Source organism: Dipodomys merriami, unplaced genomic scaffold, assembly GCF_024711535.1.
Source record: "Dipodomys merriami isolate MVZ:Mamm:240054 unplaced genomic scaffold, mDipMer1.0.p SCAF_29, whole genome shotgun sequence".
Taxonomy (NCBI): domain Eukaryota; kingdom Metazoa; phylum Chordata; class Mammalia; order Rodentia; family Heteromyidae; genus Dipodomys; species Dipodomys merriami.
This window is the reverse complement of record NW_027204381.1, coordinates 13927415-13951941: the sequence shown is the minus strand read 5'-3', so window position 1 is coordinate 13951941 and position 24527 is coordinate 13927415.

Sequence of the window (24527 nt, the reverse complement as noted above, 5' to 3'; positions counted from 1 at the left end):
AGAAGGAGGAGGGCCTGGTTGTCTGCCTTTGGCTGCTGAAAGTGAAGAAAGTAGCTGAAGGGAGGGGGCACTCCCCATGCAGTCTGCCCTGGAATCTGCAAACACAAAGGTGAGATTCTCATGGGAGGGAGGGGAGAGGAAACTCCCACATAACACCTTTGAAGTGTTTCCTCAGGTTCCACAACAATTTGCAGCTTTGAGAGCTAAGAATTCCCTCTAACCCTTGAAAAGCAGGCCCTGGTATGTGTTGGGGGTGGGGAGGTGGAGAGGGGATGGTGTGTGATCCTGTGCATGTGTGTGTGTTGGGGTCACAAGTGTGTGTATGAATGCCCTCATTTTTTTCAGACCAAAAAAATGTTAGAATCTGAAATATTGTATGTAAAAACAGCTACATACTTTCTTTGTCTTTCTCCTATTCACCTTCCTTTCTTCTATCTTATATTTATTGAATATCTATTATCAACCACACAATAAGACATATTTCTTGCTCCCTAAGAACTACCTGTCTACAGTGGACTGTGGATATGAAACTAAAACACCTATCTCTAATTAAAAAGTATGCTATCTAGTTTGATGTAAAAGAATTGTCACAATGAGAGAATCCTAGTACAAGTCTAGTTTACTGTGTTCATTTGCTTCTTTGTTTTAGAGGGTATGGAATGCCCTGATGTCTCTGAGAAGGTAGCATTTATTCACCCACAAATCAACATTTAACAAGTGTTTTTGAGCATCTGCTATGTCAGGTGCTAAGATATAGTCATGAACCCCTTTACATTCGCTGACGTCAAAGAGCTAGCATTTTTGGAGGTCATAAGATAAAGCAAATAAGCAAATTCTACCATATGGTAGAAGGTGACAGCTACAGTGGAGAGAACCTGCCAGAGAAAGGCATTCATGGAGGGAGGGCCACAGTCTTATGTAGGAAAAAGATTGTGGGCAGTGGAGACTGACTTAGCCACTGGTCAGGAGGCACAAAGGAAATACACTAAGGAAATACACTGGACAACTGAGGATACATAGACCTTGGAAAAAGGTACATGAGTGGACATATGCTAAGCATAGAAAAAGTATAAACAGCAAGTTTGAGATAGGATTTAACCTGTCAGCTCCTGCCACCGGCCATCTGGAGCACAGACATTGCATGGTGATGGAAGAAATAGAGACAATTCAGGGCTTAGTATCATACTACAGCTGATACAACTAGTGCGCGGTCAAGTGCCCATCCTGCTAGCAACTGAGACCAATGCTGAAGATATATGCTATCAATTGGTAGCACCAGTAGACCCCTATCAATTTTAATGAGTCAGCAATTCCCTCTGGTAGAACAATATATTCCAGGTATAGGACTTTTCCTGCCTGCAGAAACTCAGAGAGTCATACTACTCCAGCAATGATGGAATGCTCTAAGTAGGCACAGATCATGCATAGATTATATCTCCTTAGGTAAGGAGAGGAGAAATTTGACCTTTGACCATGGAGTTCACTGTATAGGCCCTCCTACCATATACCACCCTGACAAACTGATAGGAATGATCTGCTAAAAATTACTGCAGTCAATATTTCTAAGATGAGTGCCATCCCATGGTATTAAGTACATGCACAGGACCACCTATTGTGGTGGTCCTGTGACCACAATAGGCAGAACAAATTAAGAAAGGGATGGATTTGAACAGATGTGATGACACTTCTGATTTATGGGTTTAACTGTCCTGGCTCCTAAAGGGAGAAGCCCTTTCCCTAGGGAAATAGCTATAATCCTATTGAACTAGAAGCTAAATCTGCCACTTGGCACTTGGTATTTTAAGGGATTATCAGGCAAGATGAGTAGCTACCATCATGGCAGCGTAATTGATACTGATGGCCAGGGGGAGGCACAGCTGTTACCATACAGGGAAGAGAGGAAGAAATATATTTGCCATGCCAGTGATCATCTTCCAACCTCCTGGTACTTCTCTGCCCAATTTTGATGGTAAATAAAAAAAAAAAATGACCCAGGCTCAAGAGTATGGAGACCAGGTGTTCAAAACTCACAGATAAGGGTCCCGTTGTGCCAGCAGGTAATTGGCTGAGCCTCAGAGGTACTTGCTAAGGGTGAGAAAAAGCTGAAATAAAGAGGAGGAAAATGATCAATATATGTTGTAGTTCCAATTCTGCTTCAATGTGGGATCTTCTGTATTAAGTTCCCTCAACTGAGATAGGAGAGCTGGGTTTTCAGAAATTACCTGGATTGGGTCTTAGGAGAAGAAGATATGGCTTATATTTCTTAATGAGAATTTGACAAATGATATGTTAGAGCTCAATGAATTTTTTTTAGGTTTCCATGTAAAAAGTATACTTAAGGGAGGTATAGGTAGAGACACCTGAGAGGAGGTGAAGTTTTGTGGGGCAACTTGTCAGGGAGAGTTGACAGAGGAACTATTTTCACTCTTTGCTAACACTCTTCTGATGCTCCATCCATTTCCTCAGGGTCTAGGAAAGAGTAATGAAAAAGCCTTTGTCACATATGGTGTGAGATGCAGGACACAGATCTGTACAAGGGCAGGGCAGTAGCTGCCGATGGCAAGCTTACAGCCTTGAATTCACAGACAGGATGGCATTGACATGGCAAAAAGGCTGGCTTTCCAACAAGAACAGATTGGGGTCAAAACACCAGATCAGTTGATCACCAGCCGTGTCATTTTGTACCAATCACTTAGCCTCCTTGAGCACTATATTTCTTAACAATGACAATGAACAATAAATCTGTCTTTATCAATCATCCTATGAGAATACGATTCTTTTAAAGAGGGAAAGTGTTTAAGAGACTGGAGTTATATTTTTTCTAATATATTCTGTTTCTTTTCCTAGCCTTGGGGCCCAGACATACCAAATTTGAAAAGCTTTAGGAGTTTTATTCTTGGACCTCCTTGAACTTGAAAGCAAATGATAATAACAACTTTCTGTTTATTATTATTATTATTATTGATAGACACCTTTGAGATTTCAAAGGTTCATTGAAGAATGAGGGTATTAAGGTCTTGTCATTTTTTTTTTTCTTGGTCATGGGGCCTGAACTCTGGGCCTGGGTGCTGTTTCTCAGCTCTTCAGCTCAAGGCTAGTGCTCTACCACTTGAGCCACAGTGCCACTTCCAGCTTTTTCTGCTTATGTGGTGCTGAGCAATCAACCCAGGGCCTCATGCATGCGAGGCAAGCACTCTACCACTGAGCCACCTTTCCAGCCCCATGGTTCTTTTTTTAATGTTAATTTGCATACATCTAAAGAACTGAGTTGAGTCAATACTTGGGAATGACAAGAGATGGGAAAGAATTATGAAAAGAATGACATTCTCCAAGACACATTGTACTCATAAGCTGATATGTTGAATTGAATCTCCTCTGTATAACTATTTGAAGATAATTTACAGAAAATAAGAAAAGAGACAAATTCAAATTATAAGAAAATTATAGGATTAAAACAAAAAAGCTGAGCAATTGTGGCTCACACCTCGCTACTCAGGAGGCTGAGATCTGGGGATCATTGTTTGAAGCCAGTGCTAGCAGGAAAGTCTGTGAGGCTCTTACCTCCAATTAGCAAGACTCTTTTTTTTCTTTTTATTTATTTATTTATTTTCTTTTTAGCAAGACTCTTATCTCCAATTAGCCACCAAAAAGCTGGAGGTGGAACTATGGGCTCAAATAGTAGAGTACTTGCCTTGAGCAAAACTTCTCAGGGACAACACCCAGGCTCTGAGTCCAGGCCCTGAGTTTAAGCCCTAGGACCAGCACAAACACACACACTCACAAACACACACATAGACACACACACACACACACACACACACACACACACACACACACACAGACAACCATCATCATTGTCATCGTCATCATCATCATCATCTTCTTCTTCTCCTTCTTCTCCTTCTTCTCCTCCTTCTCCTTCTCCTTCTCCTTCTCCTTCTCCTTCTCCTTCTCCTTCTCCTTCTCCTTCTCCTTCTCCTTCTCCTTCTCCTTCTTCTTCTTCTTCTTCTTCTATAAGAACAGAATGAAGCCATAGAGAAGACTGCCTAGAGTGTTTATGAAGTTTCCTGCTGGGGAACATTTATAAAAACAGACAAGTAGTTTCCTTGGAGGGAAAGGAAGGATAATCACCATATGCTGTTCACATTTGGGCTGAAGATTCCAGAAGAAAAGGAAAATAATCAACAGAAGAACAAAATGGCATGACCAGCTACTTATTTTTATAGAAAGTAAAGACTTTCTCTACACAAACAAAAGTACTTGGAATACTTGGAGTTGATAGGCTGAAGCTAGACTTATATCCAATGGAAACAATGCAAGTCAGATATGGTTCAGAACCAGTAGTTCCAAGACTGGTGGTACTTCTTGGGTGGTGGTGCTTTTCTCCTGGAGGCCTCTTCCTTATAGGCTTTTGGACCCAGCATACAAGAGACAGAAATATGTTACCCCTGCTAATTGTCTCCCTCTGCTGACTGTGCCTTCCTCAGCAGCAAGATTAAAAACTCATTCCAAACTTTTCTAAAGTGCTTTCAAGGACATGGCAGCTTGTTAGGAGATTCTTCAATGACCTGGGCACCAAGAAGGCTTCATCACTGCTTTTCCACACCTTAGAAAAGTTTGTGCCTGGGTACAGGAGAACTCTTATGAATGGCTTCCTGGATGACTATAGTTTCCTCTTTCTCAAACAGACAAGAACTGTATGGACTGTAGCTCACTGCTCTCCTGAGTTGTGGGTAAGGCAGTGCCCAAGAGCTTGCCAAGCCTGGGAAGTAGAGTGAAGATCTCTCTTGATGATACTCTGCGTACAGGGAAAAGAGCTAGAAATGTGGAAGACCACAGGGGCTGATACAGCACACCCTTGCAAAGATCTGAGTTTTATCCCTAGTCCAATTAGATTAATTAATTAATTAATCAATTAGGCCAGGCGAATCTTTCAAGGTGAAAGATTATGATTCACATGGCTATGGGACAGGCTTCCAATTCTACTGAAGAGACAGTTGTATCCATAAGAGCACCAGGTCTAATTAAGCAATAAAATTGCTAGATGGAAATGAAATTGATGAAGGTGAGGTAGACAGCATCCAGTGGGGATGAGGCTACCAAAAGTGACTTTTGTATATTCTACACACTTGAGATTTTGTGACTATAAGACTTTTTAGCTGAAAAGGCACCTTTGAAATCTGTGATTCTTCCTTTAAATGCCTGGGCCCTCCTCTCATACACACATATATGGAAAATTCTTTACCAAAACAGGCTTCCAGTGTCTTTCTAGGTCTGTCTTCTTAGAGGAACCAGATACGGCTCAAAGCACTGTGGTTTTTAAATGGTTCAGAGCAGCTACTCCCAATGTTGGCCCACCTTCAACTGACATACAATATTCATTTCAGTAAAACTCTTCAGTGATCTAGTCCAGTGATTTTCACACTTGAATACAACTAAATCAACTATGGATTTTTTAAAACAGGCATCTGAATTACAACTCAGATCTTTTAAATCAGAATTTCCCAGATGTAGTTTAGTAATATAAGTATACAAATGTCCTCAGCTGTCATGGTCCTCAGTCCTGCTCAATGCCTCTTGGAGACTGTGTCCCAGACCTCCTTCTTGGCCAGGTCAGCCTTGGTTGTGTGCAGTTCTCATGGGCTGGATGGGTTCCTTCTAGCTGAAAACTATAGGCATGATACAGGGAAGTGATATAGCAGGAAGTTGGTGGGATCTCTAAGGTGGATCAGTGATCCAGGAACAGAGGGCCCTAAGGAATATTGAAGCTGGATAAAAATAAAAAACTGTATCCTCCATTCGCATATTAACAATACATATCTATCTATCTATCTATCTATCTATCTATCTATCTATCTATCTATCTATCTATCTATCTATCTGTCTATCTATCTATTTATCTGCGGCGAACACCTTCTCGGCCAGCGAGGAAGAACGACCACCACACCAGGAGTCTTCTCAGATCACACTTTATTGGAGAGCCTTCTTACTTGTAGGAGAGCTTGAGCGCGAGAGAGCGTGCTCCCAAAACATGGCCGCTTATATAGGGAATAGGAACACGGGTCGTTCTATCATTGGTCGTCTGCCTTTCACCGTCACCAGGTGATTGGCTGGGGACTCTACGTGGCTCGCGCATGCACAAAGCCCAGGACCCACCTTCCCGCCAAGCACTGTCTAATATGGACCTCAAAGCTGCAAGGGAGTGGGCGGAGTCTAATTGCGTTCGCCCCGGCTCCCTGCATTTATCTATCTATCTATATAGCTATATATATAATTTTCAATACTGGATATTGATTGAGCTCAATGGCTCAAATTTGCAAGACAGGCTTCTCTTACTTTTGGACTCATGTTTTGTCATAGGTTCGTTTCAAGGTAGAATCTTGCTTTATACTTCAAGCCCTTGGACTGTGATCATCCTCCTTATATTTTACCATGTTACTGGGGATAAAAGGCACACACCATTGTGATCTGCCATTGTGATTCCCAGTATAGCTTGGATAACAGGAAAATATCACTGTCTCTAGCCATTGGTTGAGATGGAGTCTAGAAAACTTTTATTCCTGGGCTGGCCTTAAACCACAAACCCCTTAGCAGTCTCCACATGCCAAGCAACTTAGATTACAGGCTGGGCACCATGGAATACAGCTGTTTCTAAATCTCCTTGAGCAGATAATACCACAATCAACGTAGTAATAAAAGTATTTTGCAACATGCTAATATAAAGTTCTTAGAATAATATCTAGCAGTGAGAATTTCTAGATCATATGATAATTTTATTTCATTTATTTTTTAAAGAAAAACATTTATTTTATTTTATTTTATTTTTATTGTGAAAATACTGTACAGAGGGGTTAAAATTACATGGGCAAGATAATGAGTACATTTCTTATCAAGCATTGTAGCCTCCTCCTTTGTTTCCCCTTCCCATCCCTTCCTATCCTCCTCCCAACCCCCACCCATTCCTCCCCCCCCACCAAAGTTGTAAAGTTCGTTTTTCCACATAACGACTTGTACATCTCATTGTTGCAAGGGATCCACTTGTATCCCTATTTAAACGATTTGTTTTTTCCCTTCCCCTCCACAAATTGCCTGGCTTATTTCACTTAATATAATTTTTTCCAAGTCTTTCCATTTCCTAACAAATGGGGCAATGCCATGCTTTCTGATGGAGGCATAGAATTTCACTGTGTATATATACACCACATTTTCTTGATCCATTCATCTACTGAGGGGCATCTGGGTTGGTTCCATATCTTAGCTATGGTAAATAAGGCTGCAATAAACATAGTTGTGCTGGTAGCTTTAGTATGGTCTTGTTTGTGATCATTTGGGTAAATGCCCAAAAGTGGGATTGCTGGGTCATAGGGGAGCTCTATGTGGCATCTTTTGAGGAACTACTTTCCAAAGTGGTTGAACAAGTTTATACTCCCACCAACAATACAGTAGAGTTCCCTTCTTTCCACATCCCTTCCAGCATCTTGTTGCTATTAGAGTTCTTGATTATAGTCATTATAACTGGTGTGAGGTGGTATCTCAATGTTGTTTTGATTTGCATTTCTTTTATGGCTAGAGAGGTTGAACGTTCTTTCATGTGTCTATTGGCCATCCTTTTTTCCTCTTCAGAGAAGTTTCTCTTTAAGTCTTTAGCCCACTTACTTATTGGGCAGTAGTTTCTTTGAGGATTTGTTGTTGGGGGATTTAATTTTTTGAGTTTAGGTATATTTTAGATATGAGACCCTTGTCCGTTGTATGGCTAGTGAAGATCTTCTCCAGATCCAAATAGGGAAAGATGAAGTAACTCTCCCTCTTTGCAGATGATATGATCTTGTATTTAAAAAATCCCACAGAATCCATTCCCAAATTACTCGACCTGATTTGAAACTTTGGCAAAGTAGCAGGGTATAAAATTAACCCTCAAAAATCAATGGCTTTTCTCTATACCAACAATGAGAAGAGCGCAGCTGAAATCAAGAAAGCAACTTCATTCGTAATAGCCCCACAAAAAATAAAATACCTAGGAATTAACTTAACCAAAGAACTAAAGGACCTCTATGAGGGAAACTTTAAAAACCTGAAAAAAGAAACCAAAACAGAACTTAGAAAATGGCAAAACCTCCCATGCTCCTGGATTAGAAGGATCAACATCGTGAAAATGGCAATACTTCCCAAGGCTATCTACAAATTTAATGGGATACCTATCAATATTCCAACCTCATTCTTCAAGGAAATAGAAGAGGCAATCCAAATATTCACATAGAACAATAAAAGACCCTGAATAGCAAAAATGGTCCTTAACAGAAAGAACAGTGATGGAGAAATATCAATACCAAATTTCAAACTCTACTACAAAGCCATAGTAATCAAAACAGCTTGGTATTGGCACAGGAGGAGACCTCAGGACCAATGGAATAGAACTAAAAACCCAGAAATGAACCCACAGACCTATAGCCACCTAATCTTCAATGAGGGAGCTAAAAACATAGGATGGAAGAAAGACAGCCTCTTCAGTAAATGGTGCTGGCAAAATTGGTTAATCACTTGTAGAAAACTAAAGCTAGATCCTTATATATCACCCTGCACCAGAATCAACTCCAAATGGATCAAAGACCTCAGAGTCAAAGCAGACATTCTGAAAACATTACAGGATGGAATAAGAGAAACCCGAGGTCTTTTTGGCACGGGCCAAAATTTTCTTATTAGAGACCCAGAAACACAACAAATCAAAGAAAGGTTGCATGAAGTTGCAGAGCTTCTGCATGGCAAAATCACAGCTAGCAAGATCAATTGAAAGCCCAGCCTTTTTTTTAAAGGGGTTACTGGGACTTAAACTCAGAGCCTTTGCTAGGCAGCCACTCTAACACCTAATAGTTTATTTGTAGTCTTCTAAATAATCTCCTGATGGATTTCCATAGGGGCTGCAGTAATTTATATTCTCACCAACAATATATAGGAGCATTTCCTCTTCCCAACCACCCTTGCCAGCAGTTGTTGTTTATTTTCCAAGTATTTGCTGTTCTGACTGGGGTGAGATGGCATTCAATATTGTTTTGATTTTCATTTCCTTTACAGTTAAGGATGTTGAACAAATCTTCATATGTTCATTGGCCATTTGTACTTGTTTTAAGACCTGTCTACCCTATTTATTTCTCTGTTACTAATTGGATTATTTGGGAGGGGCACTGGTGTTTAATTTTTAGATCTTTTAACATATTCTTGATATTAACTCTTGTCAGATAAATACTTAGCAAAGATTTTCTCCCATTCTGTAGGTTGTCTCTTTACTCTGGTAATTACTTTTGTTATTGCTTCATTAACTACTGAAGTCCTATTCAGAAATGTATAGCCTATGCTTATACCTTGAAATATATACCCTATGTTTTTGTGTGTTTTTTTAACTAAAAACTTATTTTAATCTTATATTGCCACACACAATTATCAACAAAAAGATTGAGGTTGATTTCATTCAATCCGTAAATTCAGCTAATTAATCTGTAAACCTCAAGAAACGAATTATTTAACACATACTTACACTTTAGCATGCTTCCTTGTTTGGTGACTAGTATTTGCTTTTTGTTTGTTTTATTTTTTTTGTTATTGTAAAGGGGATATATAGAGGGGTTACAGTTACATAAGTCAGGTAATGAGTACATTTATTTTTGAACAGTTTCAACCCTACCCTTACTTTCTCCCTGTTTTTCCCTCCCAACCACCCGCTCCTACAAGTTGTATAGTTCATTTTCAATGTGATATCTAGTGAATATCACTGCTGCATTTGTTTACCTTTTGTTACACCATTTCTGCCCACCACCCTTATACTCCCCCAAACAGCTAAACTTACATGTGAAGACAAAAGGTACAAAAAAACAAAAACAGCAACAAAGGAGAAAAAATAGCCAAAAAACCTCTGGTTCCCATTTCTTGACTTTCATTTAGATAAATATCATTTTATATGATCATATGCCCATAGCTTTTGAGCCTTTTTTTTGTCAGTTGTGGGCATGAACTCTGGGCCTGGGCGCTGTCCCTCAGTGCCTTCAGCTCAAGGCTATCACTCTACCACTTGAGCCACAGCACCACTTCTGGCTTTTTCTGCTTTTGTGGTGTTGAGGAATCGAACCCAAGGCCTCATGCATGCAAGGCAAGCACTCTACCACTGACCCCCTTCCCAGACCAGCTTTTGAGCCTTTAGTTTCAACATTATGGGTTTATATTAAGCTCTTTGGTCTATTTTAATTGATTTTATAAGTAATGAGAAATAGGAATCTAGTTTCAGTCTTCTATGTCCAAGGACATCTAATTTTTTCATTGTTTGAAGAAAAGTATTATGGTATACCCAGAATTTTATTTTTACTCAAGATTGCTTTGGTTACATGGGGTCTTTGGTACTTTCATATAAATTTTAGAATCTTTTTCTGTTTCTGTGAAGAATATCATTAGGATTTCAATGTATGCTGCATTGAATCTATAGATTACTTTCAAAAGTATAGTTATTTTTACAATATTATTTCTACAAATCTATGAGCATGAGGATTTCCATCTTCCAGCATTTTCTTTGATTACTTTCTTTAGTAGTTCTTAGTTTGCATTATAAATGTCTTTTGTCTTCTTAGTTAGATTTATTTATTCTGTTTGTTTTGAAGCTATAATGAATGGGATTGTTCTCTTGGGTTTTTTTCTCATCATGTTTATTGTGACTTTCTAGAAGCTCCTACTGTTCCATGGGGAGTCCTCTTCCCTTTCATCTTACATTCTTCTGGGCATGTTGTGGAGTCTGGGGACCTCTTGGTAGCTCCTGGGACATGCTTGTCTTGGTGCAAAGTGCGATTTGATCTACTGCAGAGAAGGACCAAGTCACTGACAATTTAGGCATAGAATTGCCTCCAAGCTCTGAGGCCTGAAACCTCCTGAGAGTAGGTCCAGCACTGGGCCTCCTAATCCCACAATCTATATATTTCAAGGAACCAAACATTAGAGCTCCAGGCATTAAACAAGGAACTGGGAGAATTTCTCCCCTTCCGTTGCACTTAACTAGAAAATAAGGTTCTGGGATGTATCTATCACATATTACAGACATATAGAAAACTCCAGGAACCCTTTCTCTCAACACCAGCATTGCCTTGAACTTTCCATCTTCCCTAAAGCAGGAGAATCAAATGTAAGAAAAACACAACAGTGACAGGGTAACATAGAATAAAAAAGACCTATAATTTAGATGTACTTTGAACTTCTTCCACCCTGTACCAGCACTGTAGTCCAATTCTACAGAGGGAAATGCTGAGTCCTTATAACATAAATTGTCCAAATAACAAAAGTAGTTAATAGAAGCCTGTAGTTCAAGGTCACACTCTTTTATTCTTTAAATATGTATATATTTGCTTATTTGTTTGTTTATATTTATGTAGGCCCTGAGGCCTGAACTTAGGTTCTGGACACTGTCCCAGGGATTATTTTTTTGCTCAAAGCTCTTATTCTACACTTGAGCCACAGCTCCATTCCTGGATTTTCAAATTTTTAAATAGTTAATTAAAGATCAGAGTCTCATGGACTTTCCTACCCAGTCTGGCTTCAGACAGTGATCCTTACATCTCAGTCTCCTGAGTAGCTAGGATTATAGGTGCCCAGCTCATCACATTTCTTCTTTTTGAACCATGCAATTTTCCCACTGCCACATGGTCCCTATTTAAAGAAACTCAGTGGACAGGAGGCAGATGGGCACGTTCAGTCTGAGAAACTTTTACTCATTCTGTGTGCACTAGGTTCATTGCCAAGGACTTAATGCTCTCAAGCCCCAAGGGTTTTTTGCTATGGAAAACACTGTGGAGTGAAAAAATTGCCATACCTCCCAAAGGTCTGACAAGGTCTGGTCCAAGCCACTTTAGTAAACAAGAGCGTTATATCAAATTCTGTATGCAGTGAAAATGAGCAAGGAAGGGACAGGTAGAGGGAAGACAAGAAATGAATAATGAACTTCCTGAAAACCAGGCACTATTTCTGAAGAACTTACATCTGCTGAGAATTTTACTTGGCTTGCCTTTTGTTCCTGGGGTTAATTATTTTTGAACCAGGACTCCAGCTGCTGTTATCATAATGCCGGTTATGTATTTTTATTTATTTTGATATATTTTATTGTGTATATTTGGGGTGTATAGCAGGATGTTATGATATACATATAGGTAGTAAAATTTACCATGCTGAAACAGATCATCTCACATCATTATTTATGGTGTTTGTGACAAGAGCTGCTAAATTTCTCTTAACAAAATGCTTTTGATTTGTTTGATTTTTAAGAACAGAGACTTCTCCTTAGAAATCCGACTGCCTCACCCCTTGACTACCATTGATGAATTCATTGAGTCCACCTGTGATGACCAGGAATTAGTGCTAGTGGCATTGAGCATCTTCCCAGTTCTGTAGACCTGTCAGGACTCTATCCAGCCATCAATTGACTAGCAATCCCTAAGCATGGCAAGTCACTCCCTGAGCAGAAGTAGTTTCAATGGTCATGCTAAGATGATTACACTTTATTCATGTTCTCACTTAGTCTGTGTGCTAGTGTTCTGTGAAAGAAACAATGGTCTAAGCATTCCCAAACATATCCAACGTTATCTAGCTAGTCATACAAGACATTGAAGTGAAGCCAGTCCTAGATCATTGACCTTGGGAGCAAAGGATACTGTTCTTCCTTTCAAATGGGAATTCATTGCTAGCCCAGTGAAATCCTGTGACTGAACATGCTAGCGATGCCTGGCAAAGATCTCAAATGGTAATTACACATGAAGAAAAAAATTAAAAAGCAACAACATGAGCTAGTGAGAAAACCAGCCTCCCTTCCCACTGGACATTTAATCAGAAGGATCACATGGGTTTTGCTTTTCCCACACTAGGGATGAAGAAGAGTTGCTTCAAGCACCATTGTTTTAATTGAATCATTACCACTTTGATCTGGACCTGTGTTTAATGAGCACATTACCAGCAGCAGAGGTTTTTCAAACAGGGGCTTTTAAAATCAAAAGGTATTCAGATCTAGTGCTAGTACCAAAATGGGAAACAGAGACCATGGGTTAGCTATGGGCATACTGTTGTTATTCCAAGGACTCCTGATATCTATCCAGAGTTAGGTATTGTGAGAAATAATCACCCAGTTGTCCCAGTTTTGTAGACTGTTGGAATTATTTTAGAAACCTAGCTAGTCAATCACTCCTAAGTTTGTATGGCTTTCCTGAGGGTTGCTGAGGGAATTTCTAGATTCTAAAACTCTGATCTATAGTCAGGCCTCTGGCTAATTCCCACATGCCATTATTGCAAAAGGGCAAAAACCAAAATAAGCTAATCAATTAGTATGTGCTAATGAGGCATTCTTAGCCTTTGGGGGGTGGGAGGGTTCCTAGGGCTTGAAGAGGTGCTTTCCTTGACTGTCTTTGGTGCAAAGCTAGTGCTTGACCACTTGAGCCATAGATTCACTTTCAGGTTTTTTGATGATTAATTGGAGATAAGAGTCTGTCTGGCTCCAAACCGTGATCCTAGATCTCAGCCTCCAGAGTTGCTAAGAGTACAGACTCTAGCTACCAGCGCCTAGCTATTCTTAGCATATTTAAGAGGGATGGCAAGCCCTTTCATGTATCTATTATGAACAAAGCTAAGACATAAAGATACCAAAAGATGACTGAGAAGCCTTGAGAAATTTAAAATTTAGAAAGGATAATAGAGAATAGTCCAAACTCTTAGTATATGAATTATATATTAGCGAAGTTGTTTTAAAAAGCAATGGATTGTGTTTATTTTGTTGGTCGTGGGGCTTGAACTCTGGGCTTAGGCACTGTCCCTGAGCTCTTCAGCTCAAGGTGAGTGCTCTACCACTTGAGCCACAGTGCCACTTCCAGTTTTCTGGTGGTTAATTGGAGATAAGAGTCTCATGGACTTTCCTGCTGTTGCTGGCTTTGAACTGTGATCCTCAGATCTCAGACTCCTGAGTAGCTAGGATTACAGGCATGAGACACTGGCACCCTGCAAAGCAATGGATTTAAGTAAAAGCAAATTTTAGCCAGATAATGGTGGCTTACACTTGAATCCAAGCCAGCACAGACAGAGTTGGCGAGATTCTTTTCCCTGATTAACCTGCATAAATCCAGAATTGGAGGTTTAGCTTAAGTGGTAAAGTGCCAGCCTTGAGGGAAAAGGACAAGTAAATGTTTGAGACCCTAAGATCAAGTCCCATTACTGGCATGTACACACAAAGAAAAAAAAAAAGAAAAAATTCAGAGTTAATGTATATATCAGAAGCAATGCTTCCTAGCATTGTTATAAATATGGAGAACCAGGGCACCAGAAAGCCTAAATGTTTTAAGAAGAGGCTATGATGCTATTGAGGGACATACTGCCATGAGTAAAAACTTTAGAGAACAGATGGACCCCCTCTCTCTCTTCGGGGAGAATGGAGAACATCTACCTTCAATCTGACTTCTAGGACTGAAAATGCCAGAGAGGTCACATGATTGGACTCTAATTGGTCAACTCAGTATCTTATGAAGAGTCCCATGTATCTCTTGAGGTGACTGAAGTAATAGTTTTAACAGATAACAGAGCCCAATTTCCTGCCTTACTTGATTTCCCTGGATCTCTTTGTAAATGAAGCTTCATGGTGACCAGTGCTGATAAAACCACAAAGATCAAAAGAGTTCTTGTTATAATTTATAGGTATGATAATTTTATTTTCTTTCAAAGCTTTCATGTTTTGGCACAATGCCCAACTCCTTGTTGGGAGAGCATCCCAATTACTTTAAATGCATGTGCTTTGGTAATTGGTAAATTGTACATTTAAAATGTAAATTGTTAAATTGTTAATTTTATGTAGAAAGATCATTTAAGCTTGCTTTCTTCCTTAGTCTTCATTAAAAATGATACTAAGTATTTTATTGTAAAAAACAGTCTAAATTCAACATAATTATATAAATTATTTAGGAGGACAAAAATGGTTCTCATACAAAAGATCTTTCTCAAATAGGAAACATATAAGAAAATTATAGGTATATTTTTATTTAAAAATAAAGACAAAATATTTTAAATATAAAAATTAGTACTGGGGGGCTGGGAAGTTGGCTCAGTGGTAGAGTGCTTGCCTCTCCTGCAGGAAGTCCTGGGTTCAATTCCTCAGCACCACATAAGCAAAAAAAAAAAAAAAAAAAATTAGTACTGGGCATTGGTGGCTCATGCCTGTAATCCTAGCTACTCAGGAGGCTGAGATCTGAGGATCGCAGTTCAAAGCCAGCCTGGGCAGGAAAATCTGTGAAACTCTTATCTTCAATAAAACCACCAAAAACCTGGAAGTGGTGCTGTGGCTCAAGTGGTAGAGCCCTAGCATTGAGCTAAAGATCAAGTTCAAGCCCCACTACTGAAAAAAAAATTTAGTAAGGTTTTTCCTAAATGGTTGTTCCAAAATAAAAAGAAAATCAGGTTGAGACAAATATTAAAAGGTTTAAGTAAGGTCACAAACTATATAAATGTTTACTGTGTATATTTTAAAAATGGTTCATATGTAATTGAAGAAGCTATAATTTAAAAAATTACCACTGGTTGTGGTGGCAGATGCCAATAGTCAAAGAGGAGAATGAAAGAGGAAGATCAAAATTTTGAGACCAGTCTGGCCTACACTTTTGCTGGGTGCTGATGGCACATGCCTGTAATCCTAGCAACTCAGGCAGTTGAGATCTAGGATCACTGAATCCAGCTGGGGCAGGAAATTTGGTGAGATTCTTATCTCCAATTAATCACCCAGAACGCTGGGACTTCATTAAGCTACTAGAAAATCTGGAAGTGAAGCTTTGGCTCAAGTGATGGATTGGTAGCCTTGAGCAAAAGAAGCCCAGAGACAGTGCATAGGCTGTGAGTCCTGGGCATGTATGTGCATCATTCATGCATGTATACGTGAGCAGGTATGCATACACACACACTAACACACACTACCAAATTTTTTTAGGGTGTGTATTTAGTGCATTGCTGGTACAACACCTAATTTTAAGTCTTAAAATATTGTTTCTCTTGCTGGGAATGTGCCTTAAAATTTTCTGTTTTTGCTCTTAACATTTGCAAAAGCTGACTTAAAGATTTTGTTTCATCAGGATGAAACTTGTTTTCTGATCATTTTATCACACTTCCAACTACTAAAGAAACTAAGTTCTAATTAAATCAATCCTACTAAATAAAGCCTTACTTAAGTATTATGCAAATTTTAGTTGGTATAAATTTAATCCAAGCAAAATGGCAAAACTGGCAAGTGATCTCTTTTTATATAATATAATTGAGCCAAATAAAACTTGTATACAAAGATGCACTTATGCAATAGAAAGATTTGTTTGGATTCATTAACACTGTTCCCCTGACTAATGAGAGATCTAATGTTTTGATTTGTATCTGTGACTTACACGGATCTTAACTAGCCAAAGATTCTAAATTTTACTCCAAAGATAAGAGCAAAAATTAGCATGTATGTGTGACATCATCGTAACTATGTTAGTAATGTATTGGTAGCTCCTGTATATGTTAAATTTATATTCCCCAAGGATGCAAGCTTTCTAAAATACCAAGCCTTAAGAAAAAGAATAAACTTAACTATAAGCATGTGATCTCTAAGTTAATGAATTCTACATGTTCCTAATTTTGACAAGGCGCTTTAATAATGCTGATACAATGTTGATCAAAATTATCATTCTAAAATGCCATACAACAAAAGTAGTAAGACTTCTGTAAATTGCTAAACTTTCAAACATGTAACCATGTCCATTCTAAGCTTTTGCCATTATAATCTGGATCCTTTTTTTAAGACATTCATGATCAAGTTCATAAACAAAAACAAAAAAACTAGCAAAAAAGAGCAACTTTGGGGCTAGGAAGGTGACTCAGTGGTAGAATGCTTACCTTGCATGTATGAGGCCCTGGGTTCAATTCCTCAGTACCACATAAGCAGAAAAAGCCGGAAATGGTGCTGTGGCTCAAGTGGTAGAGCACCAGCCTTAAGCTGAAGAGCTGAGGGACAACACCCAGGCCCAGAGTTCAGGCTCCACAACTGAAAAAAAAAAAAAGAGCAACTTTACCTTGTGGTGCTGATCCATATGTTTCCTGACCCTATGGATGAAATTTCTGATTATAAATTTCCCATGTCTCCCCCTAAGTCAGATAGGGAAAATGACTTTTCTTCCCTTAGGTAAGATTAACAGTCCACTTTCAGCTAAGAAGCAGTACCAAAGATGGACCTTCCTCCTTCTGTATCTCCTTTTAAGATTAAAAGGTTATCAAAGTTGTTTTGGAGGAAAATGTGATTGAAGAGATAGGTGAGGAGACAGGGAAATTATATTATTTTTAAACAAGTATAACGAGGTCCAGATTCAAGCTGGAACAAGGGAGCAATTAGCAAAGCAGTTCAGCTCCATTTAAATGCTAAGTTACAAGACCCGGGAGAAGAAGTGGGCCAGCTATCTAAAACTGCCCTCTCTTTTAACCTGGAGACTTATAACAGGGTTATAATTCTCAATCCATGCAGGAAATGAGAATTAAAGACTCAAAATGACAGCTATTACCTGTTGCCTTTTTTGTTTATGCACAGAATGGTGGGGGATATATGATATTTCTGTCTCTCTAGAAATAGTTTTTCAACTACATACTGCAAATTCTGATAGATTTTAAAATTATTATTTTAACATTTTCTTAGATTAATACATTTTGTTTCTAATTACCTCCTTTATGCTATTATTGGAAAATATGTTAACCATACATTACTTTTCTATATGTTATAGACACAATGATACATTATACATACATTATTTTATAAATTTGCTTTGTAAATTAGTTAAAAGAAAGAGAAAAGTGTATGCCTTCTTGTCTTTAATCTCAGTTTAATTTATTAGGACCATTTATTACTTACACTTTCTCTAAAGTCACATGTGATCTTTGGAATTGTCACATATGATTCATGGGAAGAGAGTTGGCCACTGACACAAAAGCTTATGATTTCCACATGTGAACATCTCATGTGGTTTCTGTGCACATATTTGATGCAGTAACTGGTGTCTGTGTCAGTTGAGTCTGGCAAGAGAGAGATGGCACACTCTCGTGAGGTCATTCAAATGGCTTACAAAAGGGATATTTCGAAATAAAAAGATAAATTGGAGAATAAAGGCAGAGTAGAGTGACTTAACAATATGATATTTTTGCCAAGAGCTTTAGTGCTTCAAGTTAGTTGCTCTAGTGGTTTTGCTTATTTCATTGGTTCTCATAGCATATCCCTTGAGGACTTCAAGGGTGGAGAACATGGAAGATGATATCAAGGGCCCACAGACCTATGTCCTTATCCACTGATTCAGCATGACCTCAGTGAGGCTCCACCCTGACCCATGCAAAACATCTCAGCAAAACCTGTACAATACCCACATTTTGGAGCAAGATTTTTTAATGGCAGATAGCTTTATAATGTAAACTATGAAGCTTGCATATTTGCACTCATACACAATTTTATATAGATGTTTGAGGTTACTCTGGAGATTCAAATCTGTAGTCTATAAGTCACATTCACTCCTCTGCCTGACAGATATGCATATATACACCTACAGAAGTTAAGAAAAAATAATTATTTCATTAAAAGAGAGTAGGCATTTGGGCTGGGCTTTGGCTTTTATAAAAATTTGTTGTCAAGGTGATGTACAGAGGGCTTACGGTTACATAAGTAAGGTAGTGAGTACATTTCTTGTGGAACTTGTTACATCCGCCCTCATTTTTCTCCCACTTTCCCTCCCTTCATCCCCCCTCCCAAATTGTACAGATCATTTTCAACATATTGTTTGAGTATCACTGTTGCATTGGTTCCCGTTATCCTTTGTCTAAATGGTGAGACAACGGGCTTTGGTTTTTTAATGCAGAGATGGGAAAGCACGGGAAAGGGAACTTGAGTTGATTGGTGGAGTGACTCATATAATGAAGCATAAAGCCAACAGTGAAAGGCTGTGCTATGGTTGGACACAGTTTATCACCATGGGTTCAAATGTTAGAATCTCAGTTCACAGTGTGACTATGTTGAGACAGTGTGGAACCTTTAGAAGTGAAGCTTCCTGGGAGGTGGTCATTGGAGACGTGTCCTCAGAAAAGATTAAGGTAGTTCTTATGAGACCCTAATTAGTTACCAAAAGAATGACTTCATGTAAATGAGAAAGGGTGACATTGATCAAGATGCATTGAACACATAAATTAACATGTTGAATTGAAACTCCTTTGTACAACTGTGTAAAGATAATAAAAATAACCTATTTCTAAAAAAGGATAAGCCTAACTCCTTCCTGCTCCTTCTCCTTCACACATACATTTCCATCATGAGGCCATCAGCCAGGATGTACCACCAAGTGAGCCTTCACCAGAACGCTTCCAAACTGTAGCCTGATAGGTCTTTCTTTTTCCTCTATACCTTATCTAACTCCGGGTATTTCATTATACCAGTAGAAAGCAGACTAAGACAGATAGACCATAAATAAATACACTCTGATGTAAATCTGGTCTGTCAAAAGCTAAGAGTCTATCATGTACAGAGATGGCTAGTGGCCATGTATGTAGATTTGTGTGATGGAACATGAGAGAGAAGAGTTATCATCCTCTCTTTGGAAAAATACGTTAGTCCTCATCTTAGGAGAAGTTGTGCTTCTCTTAGACAAAAATTTATAAAATTCTCATGGATACTATTTTTAAAAAGATTCAGGTTTCCTTCTTTGCTTTAACGTCTAGCAATCCGAGAGCCAAATATAAGCCCCAAATGCAGCAGACCTATTGGAGTCCACAAAGAAGGACTCCAGAGGACATAGGTGTTTTTTTATTTGCATAATAATTTCACTACTGTGCTCATCTTCGATTTTTTAATGTCACTGCCCCTATATGCTTTCTTAATTATTCTGCATAATTTATATTTTAATTTTCTTAATTAATTGCTAATAAGGTTCCTTAAATCTTCTCTTGAACAAGTCAGATTATAAATAAATATATAAATGGGGTGGTCAGGTTAGTAGGTAGTTATATAATATAATTGATTTTGAATTCATTTACAGGATGCATCAGCATTGCCTTGTAGATCTGTTTATAGTTGAAGACAGACTTACAATTATTGTTTATTAAGTATTACTACTCAAGAATCATATTGCATGCATCTTAGGTATTTTAATTAACTCTCACAACAATCCCATGAGCTCTCTATTCATTTCCCTGTATTATAGGTAAGAAAGAGTGTTTAAATGTTACATTTAGGCAGTATGGTAGAAAATAGTAGGCTTTAGAGTCAAAGACACCTGGGCTCCAAACATAGATGTTATTCTCACATTTGACCAGCTTAAGTTACACTCATTTATCTGAGAATAAATTTTCTACTACATAAAAAAGGGATAGTGGGCTGGGAAGGTGGCTCAGTGGTAGAGTGCTTGCCCAGCATGCCTGACGCCCTGGGTTCGATTCCTCAGCATCACATAAGCAAAAAGAAAAAAGCAGGAAATGGAGCTGTGGCTCAAGTGGTAGAGCGCTAGCCTTGAGCTGAAGAGCTGAGGGACAGTGCCCAGGCCCAGAGTTCAGGCCCCACAACCGGACCCTCCCAAAAATAAAAATAAAATAGGGATAGTGTTCTACTTGACTTTAAGTTACTGCTATAAGGGCCCTCTTAGAGCAGTAATTTAAAGCCACAAATGAACTAGAATGCTAAGTTCCTCCTCTTTTGCACAAGATCAAATGTCTGTATGATGTTGTCAGGATGGAATCCATTATGTACCCATCCAAAATGGCATTAAATGTCAGAAGTGACACATCAGGAATTATACTCTGGACTAGTGAATAGCAAATGTTAGCCTTGCAGAAGTGTTGGTTCAATGATTACACAAATATGTATACATCACATTGTACTAAGCAATCTCTACTGCTCCGATAACTTACTCTCTTCTCTCAGTGACAGACATTGTACACATTCTCACAAGAAGATGTAGGGATGGGCAGTGACACCATAACATAAATTTCCTTCAGCAAAATAGTGATAACAATAATTGCCTAACTACCCTGGTGAAAGTTAGAGTGTTGTTCCATCCCAGGACCTCAGAAATACCTGAGCCAGCATATTATGGCTCATTTATCATACATATATTTATGGATCCTCATAGTTTCAAGCTGGTCCAGGTGGAGCCTGTGTAAGGGATTTGACCTAAATTCAGACACCTTCACAGGCTGCTTCTCACTTCATACCCATCCCAGGTATATATGCTCTCACAAGAAGTGTAGGGGTGAGTGGAGATGTGAGGACTCTTGAGGTTATTCCCTATCCCTTCTGCACTACTCTACTCAGGTCATTAACTCCTCCGGGCTTTGGTCTCCTGCTTCACTCCACTGTGCTCTTCCCACCTCTGCTCTTTTCCTCAGGATCAGCATGGAGACTTACTCACTGCCTCATCTAATGTGATCTGTAGCTGGGAATGCTGATGGTTCTTGTTCACAAGCACTTGACAGCCCTAAAGCATCAAAGGAGATGGGCAGGTGAGACCAGCAAAGAAAGCGAGAAGGATTTTGACCCCTGGGTCAAGTCTGGAATTGAGTTGTTATTGGTAGTAGAGGAAACGACCCTCCACCTTTATAATGGCTCATTTAGTGAAGAATGGTTGCTACTAGCTGAAGAGGAATGAAGATGGGACTATGAAATTCAGTTATGAAATGCTGTTAGAATACTTTTTCATTTCTCATTCACTCAAGATCTCTTTGTGCACTTCATACTTGTCATTGTACCTTTGAACCACCTGTCTTCAGAAAATTCCATCTACGAACAGCCTCACTCCTTTAAATAAAATACAAAGGTAAGACACAGAGATGGAGATCTTATTTAACTGTAAAAGGATTGAAATAAAAAAGAGAAAATGTGTGTTTGTATGTGTGTCTGTGTGCACGTGCACATGTGTATATGCATGTGTGGGCTTATCTTTGGAGGCCAAATTAGCAGTGTTATGCTCTAGACTTTAAACAATATGACACCCAGAACCTCCGGGCAGAACAAGAATGGTCAGCAAACAAATGAAAACCACCAAATAAGACCAGGTTCAGCTTCACAAGTACACTGGAGCTGGGCATAGTGGCACAGGCCTATAATCACAGCTACTTAGCAAGATTACAATTTAGAGGTCAGTGAGGACAAAGTTAATGCCATTCTATCTCAAAAAAGAAACACAAGGCTGAGGATATGGTACAAATGATAAAGCTCTTACCTAACATGTGCAAGGGCCAGGGTTCAGGGTTCAATCGCCAATATAAAAAAGAAAGGAAGGAAGCTGAAAGGAAGAAAAGAAGAAAGAAAGAAAGAAAGAAAGAAAGAAAGAAAGAAAGAAAGAAAGAAAGAAAGAAAGAAAGAAAGAAAGAAAGAAAGAAAGAAAGAAGAAAGAAAGAAAGAGAAAAGAAAGGAGGGAGGGAAGGAAGGAGGGAGGGAGGAAGGAAGGAAGGAAGGAAGGAAGGAAGGAAGGAAGGAAGGAAGGAAGGAAGGAAGAAAGGAAGGACAAAAAGCACATTTTACTAATCACAGTAAGGATGTGAGAGCAGAGTGAAAGAAAATATTTGAACGCAGCTCACTGAGGGCTGGGCTTCAGACAGGGGACACAGAACCGTGAACCAATCATGCCAAGTGAGGCATTCTGTGGTCATGTTACCAGAATGAAGACGGTAGACTCCAGAAGATGGTGGAGCGAAGCTGGGGAAAAAGGGAGGTGTATTTTATCTCAGTCCCTAGATTAAAAAGAGAACAGACTGCCTGGACACAGATGAGGAATAGGGATAGTCTGTGCCATGTTTCATGATAGGAAGCCTTCCATTAAAGCTGAAAGTTATGTGTGGTATTGGTGTATGGTAGACCCAGTTGCAAGAACAGAGAAGCCATCACTTAAAAGGCCAGCTATGGAGTTTTCATTGGAGTGCTAGCAAGCAGCAGGGGGACTCCTGTTACAAAGCCCTACCTCCCTAAATGCAGTCAACACACAGCTTATATAGCCCCCAAACCACATAAGCTGTATGGAATTAATCTTTTAAAAGTAGCAAAACAAATAAAAAAAACCAGTGAACACTCAAATCTAACAAAGATGTTAAATATAAGCCAAAACAAATCAAATGTGGACACAGTCAAGGGAAATCAAGAACAAATCATCTAAAGAGAGTAAAACATTTCTGGAACTTACAACTCAAAACACATTTGTAAATCAAAGAATGTCCTCTATTCCCTATTGCTCCTTACCTCAGTATAAGATAAAAATAGAAATATCTGTTGGCTTTTAAAGTGTCAAGCAACTAAAGTTTTTCTTTGTAAGTTTCCTGGTTTAACTTCTGGACCATGAAGCTACTCTGAGGTGAGCGAAGCTCTGTAAATCAGGTATCTGCTCATTGGGTTCATTGACTTTTAGCTTTTTCACATTCCTTAAGGCTCAAAATACAGAAAAATGTTGATGGCTGACTTTATGAGGGCCACAGTCCAACAGCAGGCATCCAGAAGTTCGTTTTATGACTGGCAAGTTTGTGCATGTCAAGTTGTTCTTCTAGGTGGATTTGGGCCACTCAAGGCAGGCCCAAAGTTGATGATCCTGGACTATCAGCCACGAGTCACTGAACCGAAGGGGCCATTGAGCCCAGTGAACTTGTCTGGGTCCCTCATGACAATGAACACCAAGGAGCTCCAGGGTGGCTGAGGAGGGGAGAGATTTCCCAACAAAACGGATGAACATGATTTCAGGGTAAATTTCCTCCCATAATTATATTGTATTTCAGAGCCATTAAGATAATATTGCTGTTCTTTCCATGTCAGTGCCATCTCTGCCTCATTTGCATGTTCTGAGAGCTTCTCCACCTCTATGTTGAAAAATTGCTCTGTCAGAAAAGGCTGGTTGTTTTTTTTTTTTTGAGAAAAAAATCAACGCAAAGCTTAAGTCAGACAAGGAACCACCTGTTCCTCCTCCTCATGTGTCAGAGCCCTCCTTGGCCACACCCACCACTCCCTCTAGATTGTCTAGATTGTCGAACGCTGGGTAACCCCCTGCCTGTAAAAGAAGCACGGTTAAACAAATCTGAACAGAACTTCCAGGAGGCTTGTGGCTTGAGACAATATACTCTGGGACACCCCTGATAGTCCACTCACTGGCTTTAGGTGTATTTAGGTGTCAGGTATCAGAAACAATGAATTCAACTTTCACGTCAGCAACTTCTGGGCTATATGAAATGCTTAATCTTCATTCTTCATCTGTAAGGTGGAGTGGTGGAGTGGTTATTTCCCTTTGCACGGATGAATTATTTTAAGGATCAACTAAAGAAAATATAGAACAGAGCAAGTGGCAAACTCTAAAGCAAACACTGATTCTCAAAAGGCACATTGGTACCCTCACCATGGACAGGAAAATTGCTACAAGATGGCAGACTGTTTTAAGGTCATCCCAAGAACTGCACAACAGCTGTTTGCCAGAAAGAATTTTGCATAAGAAAAAGGAGTAATCAGGACTTCTTGAAAG